This window comes from Schistocerca piceifrons, chromosome 1, assembly GCF_021461385.2.
Source record: "Schistocerca piceifrons isolate TAMUIC-IGC-003096 chromosome 1, iqSchPice1.1, whole genome shotgun sequence".
In the NCBI taxonomy this organism is placed as follows: domain Eukaryota; kingdom Metazoa; phylum Arthropoda; class Insecta; order Orthoptera; family Acrididae; genus Schistocerca; species Schistocerca piceifrons.
The window spans coordinates 1,032,281,001-1,032,294,520 of NC_060138.1; the positions used below are offsets into that span (position 1 = coordinate 1,032,281,001).

A 13,520-nucleotide genomic window follows, 5' to 3' on the forward strand; every position below is an offset into this window, starting at 1 on the left:
ACAATGATTGTGGCTGACCGAGACACCAGAAGTGCTCACGCAGCAGATTATCAGTTGCCTCATCTGCGCCTGTGACTGAAACACAGCAGAGGATATGCTGGTATCACAGAAGACGTGGTGATCAAGCTCATCACTGTACCAAAACCTGCACATACCCAAATGCCAGTGGCGATCAGGTGTAGACACTTCATTTGATTGCCAGTCTGTGTCACAGCATCTCTTTGTGAGTAACCGGCCCACAGGCAAGAAATATTTGATTAACACTGGCTCTGATCTGTGTATTTTTCCATGAACAATGTTGCACCAGTCTGCATATGTCTTTCTGTCTAGCTGCCAAAAACAATTCTTCTACTGTGATGTATGATACACATCATTTTGAACTAGATTTAGGCCTACACCTAGTGTCTGCATGGGATTTCATGATCGTGGACATCGCCAGAAGTGATAATAGGAGCGGACTTCCTGGCACATTACAACATCCTGCCTGACATTGCCAACACATGCCTGGTCGACCAAACCACTTGACTGACAGCTGCAGGATTCTGGCGCCATGCAACCATCAAATCCACCAAGCTAATTTAAGCAGCAGACAGTGAGTATGCCGCCTTACTTCAGGATTTTCTGGCACTGATAAAACCTCAAAGTATGCCTAAGGAAGTGAAGCATAGCACAGTGCACTATATAAAAACCACTGAGAGGTTGCCATTATCCAGTAGACCTCAATGGTTAGCACCGGATTGATTAGCTGTCACCAAGGCCAAGTTTGATTGTATGATTCGAGAGTGTATCATGCAACTGTCCAGTAGCTCTTGGTCATTGCCATTACATCTCGTGCCTAAGAATTGCGGTGTGTGGCGTTTGTGTGGAGACTGTAGAGCGCTTAACGCCCGTACAGTGCCTGATCCTTACCCAGTTCCATTGCTCCACGATTATAGCTACACATTGAGCGATGTCCACCTGCACAGCGTGTTGAACTGTGCCAAGGCATATACGCAGATATCTGTTGCCAAGGAAGACATCCCAAAGATGGTCATAATTATGCCATTCTACCTGTTTGAAAGTAATTTCAGCCTCAGAAACACTGTGCAGAAATGGCAAAGATTTATTGACTCAATGTTGCAAGGTCTGCAATCATGTTTTGCATACCATGACAACATATTGGTATTTTCAATCTTGCCAGAACATCACCAACATCTCATTCAAGTTTTTAAACATCTAGACAAATACAGCGTCATTCTCAATGCAGCATAATGTATTTTTGGTCAACCACAAGTAGATTTCTTGGCCACCGAATCTCTCTGTCTGGCTCACTATCATTACCTGACAAAGCGGAAGCTGTCCCATAGATCTCGCGACCATACATAGTTAAGGCACTGTGATGATTTCTGGGGATGTGGAATTTTTACCGCAGACATTTACCTCATGCAGTGGATATTCAGGAATCATTAATGGCTGCACTGGCAGATCCAAATTGCAATGGGAATGCAACAATACAGTGGACTGACCACATGACAGCTGTGTTTGAATGGGCTAAACAAGCAATAGTGGACACTGCACTGTTGGCAGATCCTGCGCCAAGTGCACTGTTAGCGTTGGTTGTAGCTGCAAGCCAGACAGCTGTGGGTGCAGCGTTTATGCATGGCAACCTCTAGCCTTCTTTTCTAAGAAATTGTCGCCATCTCAATGTAAGTGGAATGCCTACAATTGAGAACTCTTAGCAAAATTTGAGGCCATCAAATACTTCTGGCCTCAGCTGGAGGCCCATGAGTTCACCATATTCACAGATCATAAGCCACTGACATGACTTGTGCCTTTCAACAGAACAATATTAACTGTTCACCAAGGCAGCACAACCAATTACTGTATATGACACAGTTCAGCATGAACATTCATCATATATCCAGGATTGAGAATTTAGTAACAGAATTTTTCTCCCATGTCAGCAGCATCTCCTCCATAGACTACATGGAACTCACAGAAGCACAACTTCAAGACACAGAACTACAAGAGCTGTTGCAGGAAAACAAATCTACACTGGATCTGCAGTTAGTCAACATTCGTGGCACAGGCATCAAGTTGTACTGTGACATTTCTGCAACCAAACCACGACTGTCTTTAACCACAAGATTCAGGAAAAATGAGTTTACATCTTTGCATATCCTGTGCCATCCTGGAGCACAAACTACAATGTACCTAATCTCAGATAGCTTTGTGTGGCCAGGGATGAAGAAACACTGCTGTGAGTGGACCCGATGTTGTATACAGTGACAGCACTGTAAGGTCGGCCGGCACGTGCACGCACCTATTCTGTTCCTGAAAACCACCACCTGTTTTACGCACGTACACATCAACATCATGGGACCATTACCACCTTCAAACGACCATTGATATTTGTTGATGACAATCGACCAATTCAGGCATTGACCAGAAGCATCCCCAGTGGACAATGTCTCGGCAGAAACGTTGGCGTATGCCTTCATATTAAACTCGGTGTCACAATTTGGCTGTCCTTTTCACATCACCACAGATCATGGTAAACAATTTGAATCTGATTTGTTCACAAAGCTAACAGTATTCTGTGGGATGAGCCACTACAACACAACCAGCTACCACCCGGCCAGTAATGGCATGATAGAGCTTTGGCACTACACTTCAAAAGCAGCCTTGATGTGCCATGGTGCTGGGTGGACAGAAACTCTCCTGATGGCCCTGCTTGGCTTACAAAATGTATACAAGCCAGATATAGACAGTTTCTCTGCAGAACTAGAGTACAGAGAGTCATTATGACTGCCTGGTGAATTTGCAGACATGACTCCACAGCCTGACATAGACCCATCTACCTCCGTCAGTCACCTTCGTGATCTTGTCTGGAAAATCTGACCTCTGCAACTGTCCAGGGATGAAACTATTGCCTCAAAGACATCAGGATGCATGCTCACATTATGTTACGAACTGATGGCATCAAACTGGCCCTCTAGGCAGCTTACACCAGGCCACATCAAATCATCAGTAGGGGAGGTCGCACCCTGGATAGTCTTGAGTGGAAAACGAGCCACTGTTGCAACTGACAGGGTCAAACCAGTTTACATCTTCAATGAGCCACCCCCAACTGAGACTCGGCGAACACAGCTTCGCCCAGAACTTGGTCTAGAACAGCAGCTCTGGCACCACCACCAACCAGGAGGTCAGCTCCAGCTGACCAGCACACACAGCTCCACAGGACCAGCGCACCATGAGGTCTGGTTGGCGCGTCCACTTCCCAGTGCGCTTACTGGATGGCGCTCCACTCCTGTTGAGGGGGCTGTTGAGGGAACCACAATTAGCAGTGCACTGCAGTGAAGTTTGGTTCACAAGTGAATCACCCGTATGTCACACCGCAAGTATTTTATTTTGTGCAGATAAATTAGTTCCACACTGGCCACCAGGAGCACTGTTTATTCTTAGTATACAGTTCATTACATGTTCTTATTTTCTCCATGTTAATTCTTAAGTACCTTCTTTTCTAGATGTTAATTCTTTAGTAACCAGTCAACAAGTCACTTATTTGTTTTTGCGTGAGTCTTGCCTTGATGTACACTGCATCTAAAAGACGTTCTGTATTAATTGTCAAATGAACAAATAAAGATCTTGTCATCTCAGCATTGGAGATATCGTTATGTATTATTTATCGCTAACTAGTCAGATGGCCCAGGACCTACCCCTATGGCCAAAAATGGTACTATCAGGACGTGTTGTGTGATGCCTGCAAGAAAATCTGAGAGGGAAATGGCCTGAAATGTGGCGAGACAATTCATAGCTCTTGCATCATGACAACACACCTGCACATTCATCCCTGTTGGTATGTGACTATTACACAAAAAAATAAATCACTTTTCTGCCCTCATCCTCTTACTCTTTGGAACTGGTTCCTGCAGACTCTTTTTTATTTTAAAATTTGAAAACCCCATTGAAATGGTGAAGATTTGCAATGACAGATTAGATAAAAGAGAACTCATAGATGGCGTTTCATGCGATCCAGCAAGAGGCATACCAAGACTGCTTCTGGAAGTGGAAACAGCATTGGGAGTGGTGTATCAATTGTGGAGGAGAGTATTTCGACCATGCCCAATAAGTAAAAGGTAAGCATAGAAAAATTTTGTGGACAGAGTTCCAGAATTGTTTGAACGGACCTTGTACATCCATTCTGCTAACACAGACTTATATCCACAGGCCACTGACAGTGCATCCTACACCAAGGTCCTATGATTGGGGCACCATTCTGCCTCATCTCTATGCTGCTGACAGCATCTGCCACCCTTGTTAGCACATCCCATTCACTGGCAGCCATGGTTTGTCAGCATTCGACACAGCACCACTTGGCAATTGTTATCATGCAAGGCCACCACACCAGAGTGCTTTGCTGATTGGAGCATCAATTGCTGTCATCACAACAGTGCTCTCCATCACTGAGGGCCACAGGGTCAATGCCTGTCCATAGCTTTGAGTCACTGCCCTCAGCCAAGAGTCTCAATGAATAAAGATTTCAATTGCTGAGGAAGCACTACTGATTTCATGACTGTCAAGGCATTGATAGTGCACACTCTGCATCATATCAGTTAGACTGGAAAGTTGGTTTCCGTGTGTGATTCATGAAAGTGGACTTAGGTGATGATTTTAGTTTGGTAGTGAATTTAGAGATTGTGCATGGTGGTACTCAGACATAAGGATTAGAAAATATTTGTGGAAGGTTAATAGAAAGTCCTTTCCTGTGGTATTTTTCCTAGTATATTTTTTGTATTGTTATAGACACAGACTTTACAATTAGTGAACCAGGTGAACAAGTGGTTATCACTGCAGATGTGGTCCAGTCTTTGTTAGAACAAGTGGCTTAAGTGAGGGCAGATTAAAAGCAGACAGAGCCTTGTCCAGTTTATTGGTATGCATCCTAGATAGTGGTACTGTTACCCCAGTTTCTCCATTTTTGGGTAAAGCAGGGTAGGATGTGTTAGCATTTGTGGGCAACCTGTTGACAGTTGTGAAGGACAGCTGTTGGTCAGAGGGACAATACAACTAAATTATCTTCAGTAGGAGATGCAAAAAATTATACAATGATCAAGAGGGGTTAAGAAATGCTCAAACATTCAAAGTGCTTAAGAGAGGCTTATTGCAGCATTATAGGAAGCAAAAGAGTTGCCAGCATTATTGGGAGCAGTTTAATAGCGTGTCACAAAGATAGGGTGAATCCATTGAAAGTTTTGTGGATAGATAAGAAAATTCACTGTCAGTATGTATGAGTTCACAGAGAGTGATCACATGAATAAGGTTCTTCTGCTGAAAGTGGAGCAAAGGATGTTAGTTGCATTTTTGTGGGGGTCACCATCCAATGTGTCAAGGAAGGTGTGGGCAGAATTTCCTAACAGTTTGGCTGTGGTAATAGGAATGGCACTAGCCTTAGAAGAGATAGAAACAGTGGCCTGAATCTGTGATAAAAAGGGAGTTTTTATCCTCTGGCAACAAATGTTACAATTGTGATCTATCAGGCCACATACAGTGAGACTGCCAAAAGCCACAGTGTAGGTCTTGTAGACAAACTTGGACATTGAGAGCAGGATTTTGGGCAGAAAAGGGGGCAGTTAGGAAGGTATGGAATGAGAATAGCCAACTCTTAAATAGCTATTGGGGTCCCAAGGTCACTTAGAGGCACTCTCAGTAAATTTTAACACAACTGAAATTTATGCGGACGTGGAATTTTGCTTAACTGCAGTAGTGGATAGAAAGGAACACAAGTTTTTGTTGGATGCAGATACATACATGTCTATGGCAAGTTTTGATCTTATGGGAAAAAAGCAGTTTAACCCATCATCATATGAGTTATGTGGAAGGCATGGTAATGACACACATTCACTGGGATCATTGATATTGAGTTTTCAGGTCAGGGCAAAATATTTCTCATTATGAATGGAAGTTTTGCCTCATATCAGTGATGGCTACTGAATGATCTTAGGATTAAATTTCCAATATAATCACTATGCTAAAACTGCCCTTGGACAATGTATAGCAGAACTCAGTGGGACATCATTTCATCTGGGAAAACTGTTGTCAGAGCCATTCTGCAACAAGGTTTTCTCTCTGGAAATATCAAGCAATTAAGCTATGTGCAAGATCACTAATGATTAGTTTGCGTGATAAAGTACTGCAGGATACAGGAAAACTGTTGTGGGTGAGCGTAGGGACTGAATTAGCAATAAACGTATTTGTGTGGTTGAGCCAGTGTGAGAGAATGATTAATTAGATAAAGCATGTTGTTATGTATGCAGGAGTTTTGTATGCATATGGCAGATACTGACCCTACAACTTATCTTAGAAGATAGCTTAAGGAAAGGCAAAGCTACATTTCTAGCATTTGTAGACGTAGAGAAAGTTTTTGACAAAGTTTACTGGAATACTCTCTTTCAAAGTCTGAAGGTGGTAGGGTTAAAATACAGGGAGCAAAAGGCTATTTCCAATTTGTACAGAAGCAATTGTAAGAGCTAAGGGGCATGAAAGGGAAGCAGTGGTTGAGAAGAGAGTGAGACAGGGCCGTAGCTTATCCCCAATGTTATTCAATCTGTATATTGAGCAAGCAGTAAAGGAAACAAAAGAAAAATTTGGAGTAGAAATTAAAATCCAGGGAAAATAAATAAAAACATTGAGGCTTGACAATGACATTGTAATCCTATTGGAAACAGCAAAGGTCATGGAAGAGCAGTTGAACAGAATGGACAATGTCTTGAAAGGAGGATATAAGATGAACATCAACAAAATCAAAATGAGGATAATGGAATGCAGTTGAATTAAATCAGGTGGTCCTGAGGGATTCAGATTAGGAAATGAGACACTTAAAGTAGTAGAGGAGTTTTGCTATTTGGGAAGCAAAATAACTGATGATGGTTGAAGTAGAGAGACATAAAATGTAGACTGGCTACAGTAAGGAAAGCGTTTCTGATGAAGAGAAATTTGCTAACATCGAGTATAGATTTAAGTGTCAGGAAGTCTTTCTGAAAGTATTTGTATGGAGTGTAGCCATGTATGGAAGTGAAACATGGATGATAAATAGTTTAGACAAGAAGAGAATAGACGCTTTTGAAATGTGGTGCTACAGAAGACTGCTGATGTTTAGATGGGTGGATCATGTAACTAATGAATAGAATTAGGGAGTAGAGGAATTTGTGGAACAACATGACTATAAGAAGGACACATTCTGAGGCATTAGGAGATCACCAACTTAGTGCTGGAGGGAAGTATGGAGGGTACAAATCGTAGAGGGGGACCAAGAAATGAATACACTAAGTAGATTCAGTAGTTACTCAGAGATGATGAGGCTTGCACAGGATAGAGTAGCATAGAGAGCTGCATCAAACCAGTCTCTGGACTGAAGACCACAACAATAACAACAATGGCAGACAGATAATGAGAAGGTGGTGCCCATCAGTATTAATTTTGGCATTGAAGGCATGAGCTTGTCTAAGGGTTTGTTGATTAGCAATTTAGAGATCTGAAAAGAAGGTAATATTGATAGGATGAGTTTGGACCCTACGCATAACTGCATTATGGCAGAAAGTGAAATAGCAAAACTAACAATGTAGAGATCATTAGTAGAGTTCGAGGACCTGTTTAATCCTTGCGGGTCTTTGCCAGTAACCCTGGTGATGTAACACAGAATTCCAACTGGGAATGGGTCACCATGTACCATAAACCATAACATGTGCCTCATCATCTACCACCTGTGATGGAGGAGATCATTAACTAACATCTATGGCACCCATTATTGAAAAAAGTACCTCTCCTTGGGGAGCACCAGTGAAGAGTGTGCCAAAAAAAAGTGTGGATAGAATGAGGGCTTATCATTTTTGCTGTGACTATGGATATCATAGTAGCCGTACAATTATTGATGTGTATCCAATTCCAAGTGCCCATTGCTTTAGTCTACTAGATGGATCCTTTGAACCAAATAACCACTTTAAAGCCACAAGATCCATTATCACTTCAAATTTTACACCACGCATCAGATGTATGACATCAGATGTATATCACACCATAAATGAGGCTCAGCATTTCCTTCTCCATGGCGGGATGATTTCTGTCTGCTTTATTCAACTGGTGTGAGGCATAAGGAACTAAATTTTCTACCCTATATATTCCATGACTTATAAACATCATAAGACAATATGAACACTTTTTCATAATTTGGAAAAACACGGTGTTAGTTGTCAACAATCCTTTCAGTTTTTCGAACACATTTTCACACTCTGATGCACACTGGTCTTTTACAACTTTTTTCAACAAGTGAATGAGAGGTTGCACAATTTCTGCAAATTTTGGGATAAACATTCTATAGCAATTTGCTAATCCAAAAAATGGTTGCAACTCCTTCTCCACATAAGATATTGAACAATCTTGTAAGGCCTTCACTAAACTATGGTCTGTCCATACTCCATAAAAACTGGTCACATGCCCTAAATATTGCACTTCTTGTAATGAGATTGGTGTATTATGAACATTACTCACTCCATTGTTGAGTGACAAGCAGTGCAAGCTGCTGACAAGGATTTCAGATTATTTTCAATGCAGCTACAGTTTGTTGTGCATGATGGTGGGGTTCAAGAAGATAAAACTCAGACCATATGTTGTAGTTACAGTGATGTTGTACCTGCATCCATTGTATACAACATTGCTGTTACAGTAGTCTACGGAAGCCAGTTCATAGATGTTGGCCACTCATGGGATTGTGTATACAATTGCTGTTCAACCCCTCAGTGTCTGTTAAGGCCTGAAGATTGCGTACTGAATCACCAAATCTGGTTGCTGTATAATAAATAATTTCAAAAGGATAGCTACCGATGTTTCACTTTATTACATAAGTGAATGGCCGGAGTACCACAAACCTTCAGTCAGAAGGATGGACGTACAAAAACTCATGGAAACTGGTCAGTAGACATTGAAAAACCTCCAAAACTAGGGATGGCAAACCATTATGCACTATATAAGATGGTAATATCATAAAAGACCCAAAAGCATTGTGTAACCTTTTTAAAAAACTGTAACGGTGTGGGGGTGGACACCGTGTTAAGCCAGGATTTTCAATTCTGCAATGTCACAATGGTTTGATTGATGCTTGTTCTTATTAGGTAGTATATGTAGGTGCATAAACCACCTCATCTGGTGCTCTGAATACTGATAATTTCTTTAAATAGTTGCCATTTACAGTAGTGAACTGGACCTGCTACTTAGTTCCGCTCTGCCATGCTAATCAATCTTTTTGATCTGGCAGTTTATGCATGGAGTTGTAAGGAAGCTGTTCTCCAACTAATGCCACTATCTCAGCAAATACATGGATATCAGTTTAAATTAAGTATTCTTCAACATCATAAACAAAATTTCACATTAACATCTTGCAGAACACCAGATTAATGTTACAATTGCCAGAGCAGATAATGTTCTCTATGTGACAGATTGTCACCCAAGGTCCAAATCAACATCATTTTATATCTTTGCACAGAGAAGAAGCTGTTCATGCATTTTCACCTCCAGCACTATTCCATGCGTCGAACTCATCTCTGGTGTGCCACTGACACAGAGTAAGCAGCCCCATATCACAGCTGGTGGTGATGTTTTAACACCCTTATCACTCCCCAGACATACAGCATCTGTGAATTACCCTGTCTCTGCACAGAATTTCCCACATTTCTGGTACAATGACTGTCTGGCCTTTTTTCCTAACTCATACATTAAGAAATTTTCCAACATATTCTGCTGGCTAAGTTACACTTTGAATGTGACATACTTTTTCCTGCATATTAGCCTGTGACACTACATATCATGACACAGAGGCAAAAGATTTTGGAATCATTCATTTACATTGAGCTTGTATTGCTCCATTTTAAATTTATGCCTTTTTAATATTTTATTACTGAGACTTAGTGTGACACTTCATACATTTCTTTTAATAAATCTTCTGTTATATTCTTTCAAGGACAAGAGAAAATAGAAACTTTATTATTCCATTTTAGTACATTTTTACTACCTCTGTACACATCTGCACATCTTTCAGAACGTTTTTCTTTAAAATTTATTTTTCATTTGCCTGTCTGAGCAATGATATTCCAAAAAATTTCAGAATCTGTATGACTTTTTCACTTACAATCCTATACATCACAATCTATAACTTTTTTGTTATTCACCTGCAAAAAAGTATCAGTGTGATTAATGCTGCTTTCCCATTTGGAGAATGCTTTTAGAATATCATCTCTTAATTTCTTACAAGAACTGATACATTACTTTCATTCAGAGAGGGAAATACTCCTTCATTATTGCTAATATCTGAGGGGTCAGTGTTCTGTACTAAGTCTAATCTACTCCCTACTACAGTAAATGTCATCTTGTTCATGAGATCACCTTACCTAGGCATAGGTCATTTCATCTATGAGTGCACCTATCTATTTTTTTAAAGGGTCAAGGCCATCCCTTCTCTAGGTTCATCTTGCCTAACCCTGGACCATGGAGCATCTGACCTACTTGCCAATACTGTTTGATTTCAGCTCACATCCTCCTGCATAACACTTTCCTCAAATTATTTTCCCTTTAATATTTCATATTCTTCCTCCCAATAGCCTTACATTATTTCTATCCTTTCAGGCGTTACATATTACCTTCTTAACAATGGAGTTGCTTTGTAGTAATTTCCTACCCCTCTTCTCCTGTTGCCCAATTTATTGTTATTTGTGTATTTAAGATGTTAGCACGTCTTTCACTTCCTTCTAAGAGGCTGAGTTACTTTCGTACCATACATTCCGGGTACCTGTTCTTTTTAAATACAGTTCTGAGGTGTTCCAGCTCTTGAAGCAGACAATCTGCTTCTGAAATGGTGCACACCCTGAGTACAAGTGTTTTTAGTACCCCATCCCTCTGTGAAGTGTGGGCAAATACGGGTCATCACGCATTTTCTTCCAATACACACCATGGCCCAGGTTGCCATCAGCTCTTCTCTTGACCATTACGTCCAGGAATGGTAATCTTCCTCCTGCTTTGGTCTCCATAGTGAATTAGATGTTGGGATGCATGGATCTCAAACATGGAAGGATGTCAAGTATTTGGTCCTTTCCATAGGTCCTGATGATGAATGTGTCGTCCACATAACAGAAAAAACACGTGGGTTTCCATTTGGATGATTCTGAGACTTCCTCCTCAAAGTTCTCCATATACAAATTCATGACCACAGGCTGCCCATCACGACTCCTTCTGTTTACACATAGTATTCTCTATTAAGCAGAAAACACATAGAGGTCAGGACATGCTTGAAAAGGTCGGTGATATTCTCACCAAATTTCTAACCAATAAGCAAGCTCTAGTGACTCTCGTAGAGGTATCCTGGTGAATACTCTCTGGGAAATCAGAGTATTTCACCCTAAAGTTGATGAGATGTTTTACAAACTTCATAGAACTGCAGATATGATATGTGCCTTTAATCACATATGAGGTTTGTATTTCCACCAGGTATTTTGCTAGCAATATATAGAAGCCTAATGTTGCTGGCAAGGGGGGCACCCCATCTTTGCAAACTTTAGGGCTTCCAAAAAGTCTTCACAGTACAGGTTCTTGAGGTAATAGTTTTTTGGTGACTCATTCTGGTGAATCCATATCCTTGAGAAGAGCCCTAGTCTTGTTCTCTACCTTCTTTGTAGGGTCAGAGTTGATTTTCCCGTAGGGGTTGTCACCTAGCAGGCTCTGCATCTTTTCAGTGTAGTTCTTGTGTGAAAGAACAACAGCAGCATGGCCTTTGTCAGTGGGGAATGACAATCTCAGGGCACTCTCACAGATCCCGAGTAGTGGCACTTTCTCTGCTGGTAATGCTCAACTTCAGAGGCTTAGTTCTCATCAGAACACAGCAGGTGTCACAATGTGCTTCTTCAGCTGCTTCAGGCAACAGTCATGCTGCAACTTGTTCAACTGCACTGGCAATATCCGTGACCGGTGTGAACAGAGGGGCAGGAGAAAAATTAGGTCCCTCAGAACTGAAACCGTGTCGTCACTCAACTCTATTGGTCATACTGATGACCATTTTGCATGGGGCCTCCAGTGATGGTTTGCCAGAGAGATGAGATAATTTTGATATTTGCAATGAAATGAACACCCTTAGCTGCTTACAGGCGTTGACATACGTCAACGGGGACAGATAAAAATGTGTGCCTCGACCGGGACTCGAACCCGGGATCTCCTGCTTACATGGCAGACGCTCTATCCATCTGAGCCACCGAGGACACAGAGGATAGCGCAACTGCAGGGATTTATCTCTGGCATGCCTCCCGCGAAACCTACATTCTCAACGTTTTGTCCCGCACTACATTCATAGTGCCCCTGCCCATTATACTCATTACTCACGGGGCATTGTCAATTCCCGTAAGAGTTCGGGCACTATTTGTGCATTCACACAGAAGAATACATCTCCTTTCGGACATGTCCGAAAGAACAGATACCATCGGTGACCATGCAGCTCGTTAGAATGAAATTACAGTGAAATGCACAGCTGCATGGTCACCGATGGTATCTGTTCTTTCAGACTTGTCCGAAAGGACAGATACCATCTTAGTATATATATTTTTATATTTGGCATCCTGCGGCCTTCCTATGGGTGGAACACGATAAACACAATCCCAGGTCCATGAACTAGAAAGATTGGCCAATTGCAAATGTAGTCTAAATAGTTCCTGGGAGTTGTAATGAAGGCCCCGGCAGGTAAAGTACACTCTCTCACATACCAAAGCAAGGCTGGCCTGTTTCTTAATAATCCTGGCTACTGCAGGATTGATGTGATGCATGACCTTACCAAAGTTCAGCTCAATATAACATGCTGGGCATGAAATCTCTTCAGAAACTGAAAGAGCACTCAGCAAAGGCACCTTCTGTTGCACAGGTTGTCGAATTTCTTCATGCTGCAATACATCTCCTCATCGGTGCACAGCTGCCTAATATCCCCTGCTCCCACAAGCTGCTCCCTCCATGGTCTGCACTTACAGCCACACATCAGCAGTCATAGAGACGCTGCATCAGCATTGACATACCAGTAAGTTCTCTATCCAGGCTGGCTGCCAGACCTTTTTGGTTGCTGAGAGTCTTCTTAAGAAACTCAGTGCTTGTTCCCAAGCTTTGCTAAGATTATAGCCACCATCTCACTTGATGAGATCATCAATGGTGCGAATTTCTATTGCATCTCTAATGATGCTGTACCAGTATTTGGAAGTCTGTATCAAGATCCAGGTATGTTCGTACTCCATCAAGTGGGTAAATGCGCTCATAATATCTACAATTCTCTGGATTTTGTAAAACATCTTGACAGCTTCAGGTTGAAAGGCTCAGATATCCTGGTGTGTTTTGACATCACTTTGTTATACAACAGGGTAGTGGGAAGTGTCAAAGATGATTTCAGTTTGTGGAAGGCCGGCATATACCACCTTCCAAGTCAATATGGAAAGACATGTATTGGACAGACAGTGCACACCATCAAA

The 13,520-nt window shown here is 41.6% G+C and overlaps 1 non-coding gene across 1 annotated transcript; it reads right to left on the minus strand.

The window, feature by feature from the left end:
- Positions 1-12,201: 12,201 nt before the first annotated feature.
- On the minus strand, positions 12,202-12,275 carry Trnat-ugu. Its single transcript has one exon. It is a non-coding gene; the product is annotated as a tRNA-Thr (tRNA).
- Between the last annotated feature and the right edge of the window lie 1,245 nt (positions 12,276-13,520).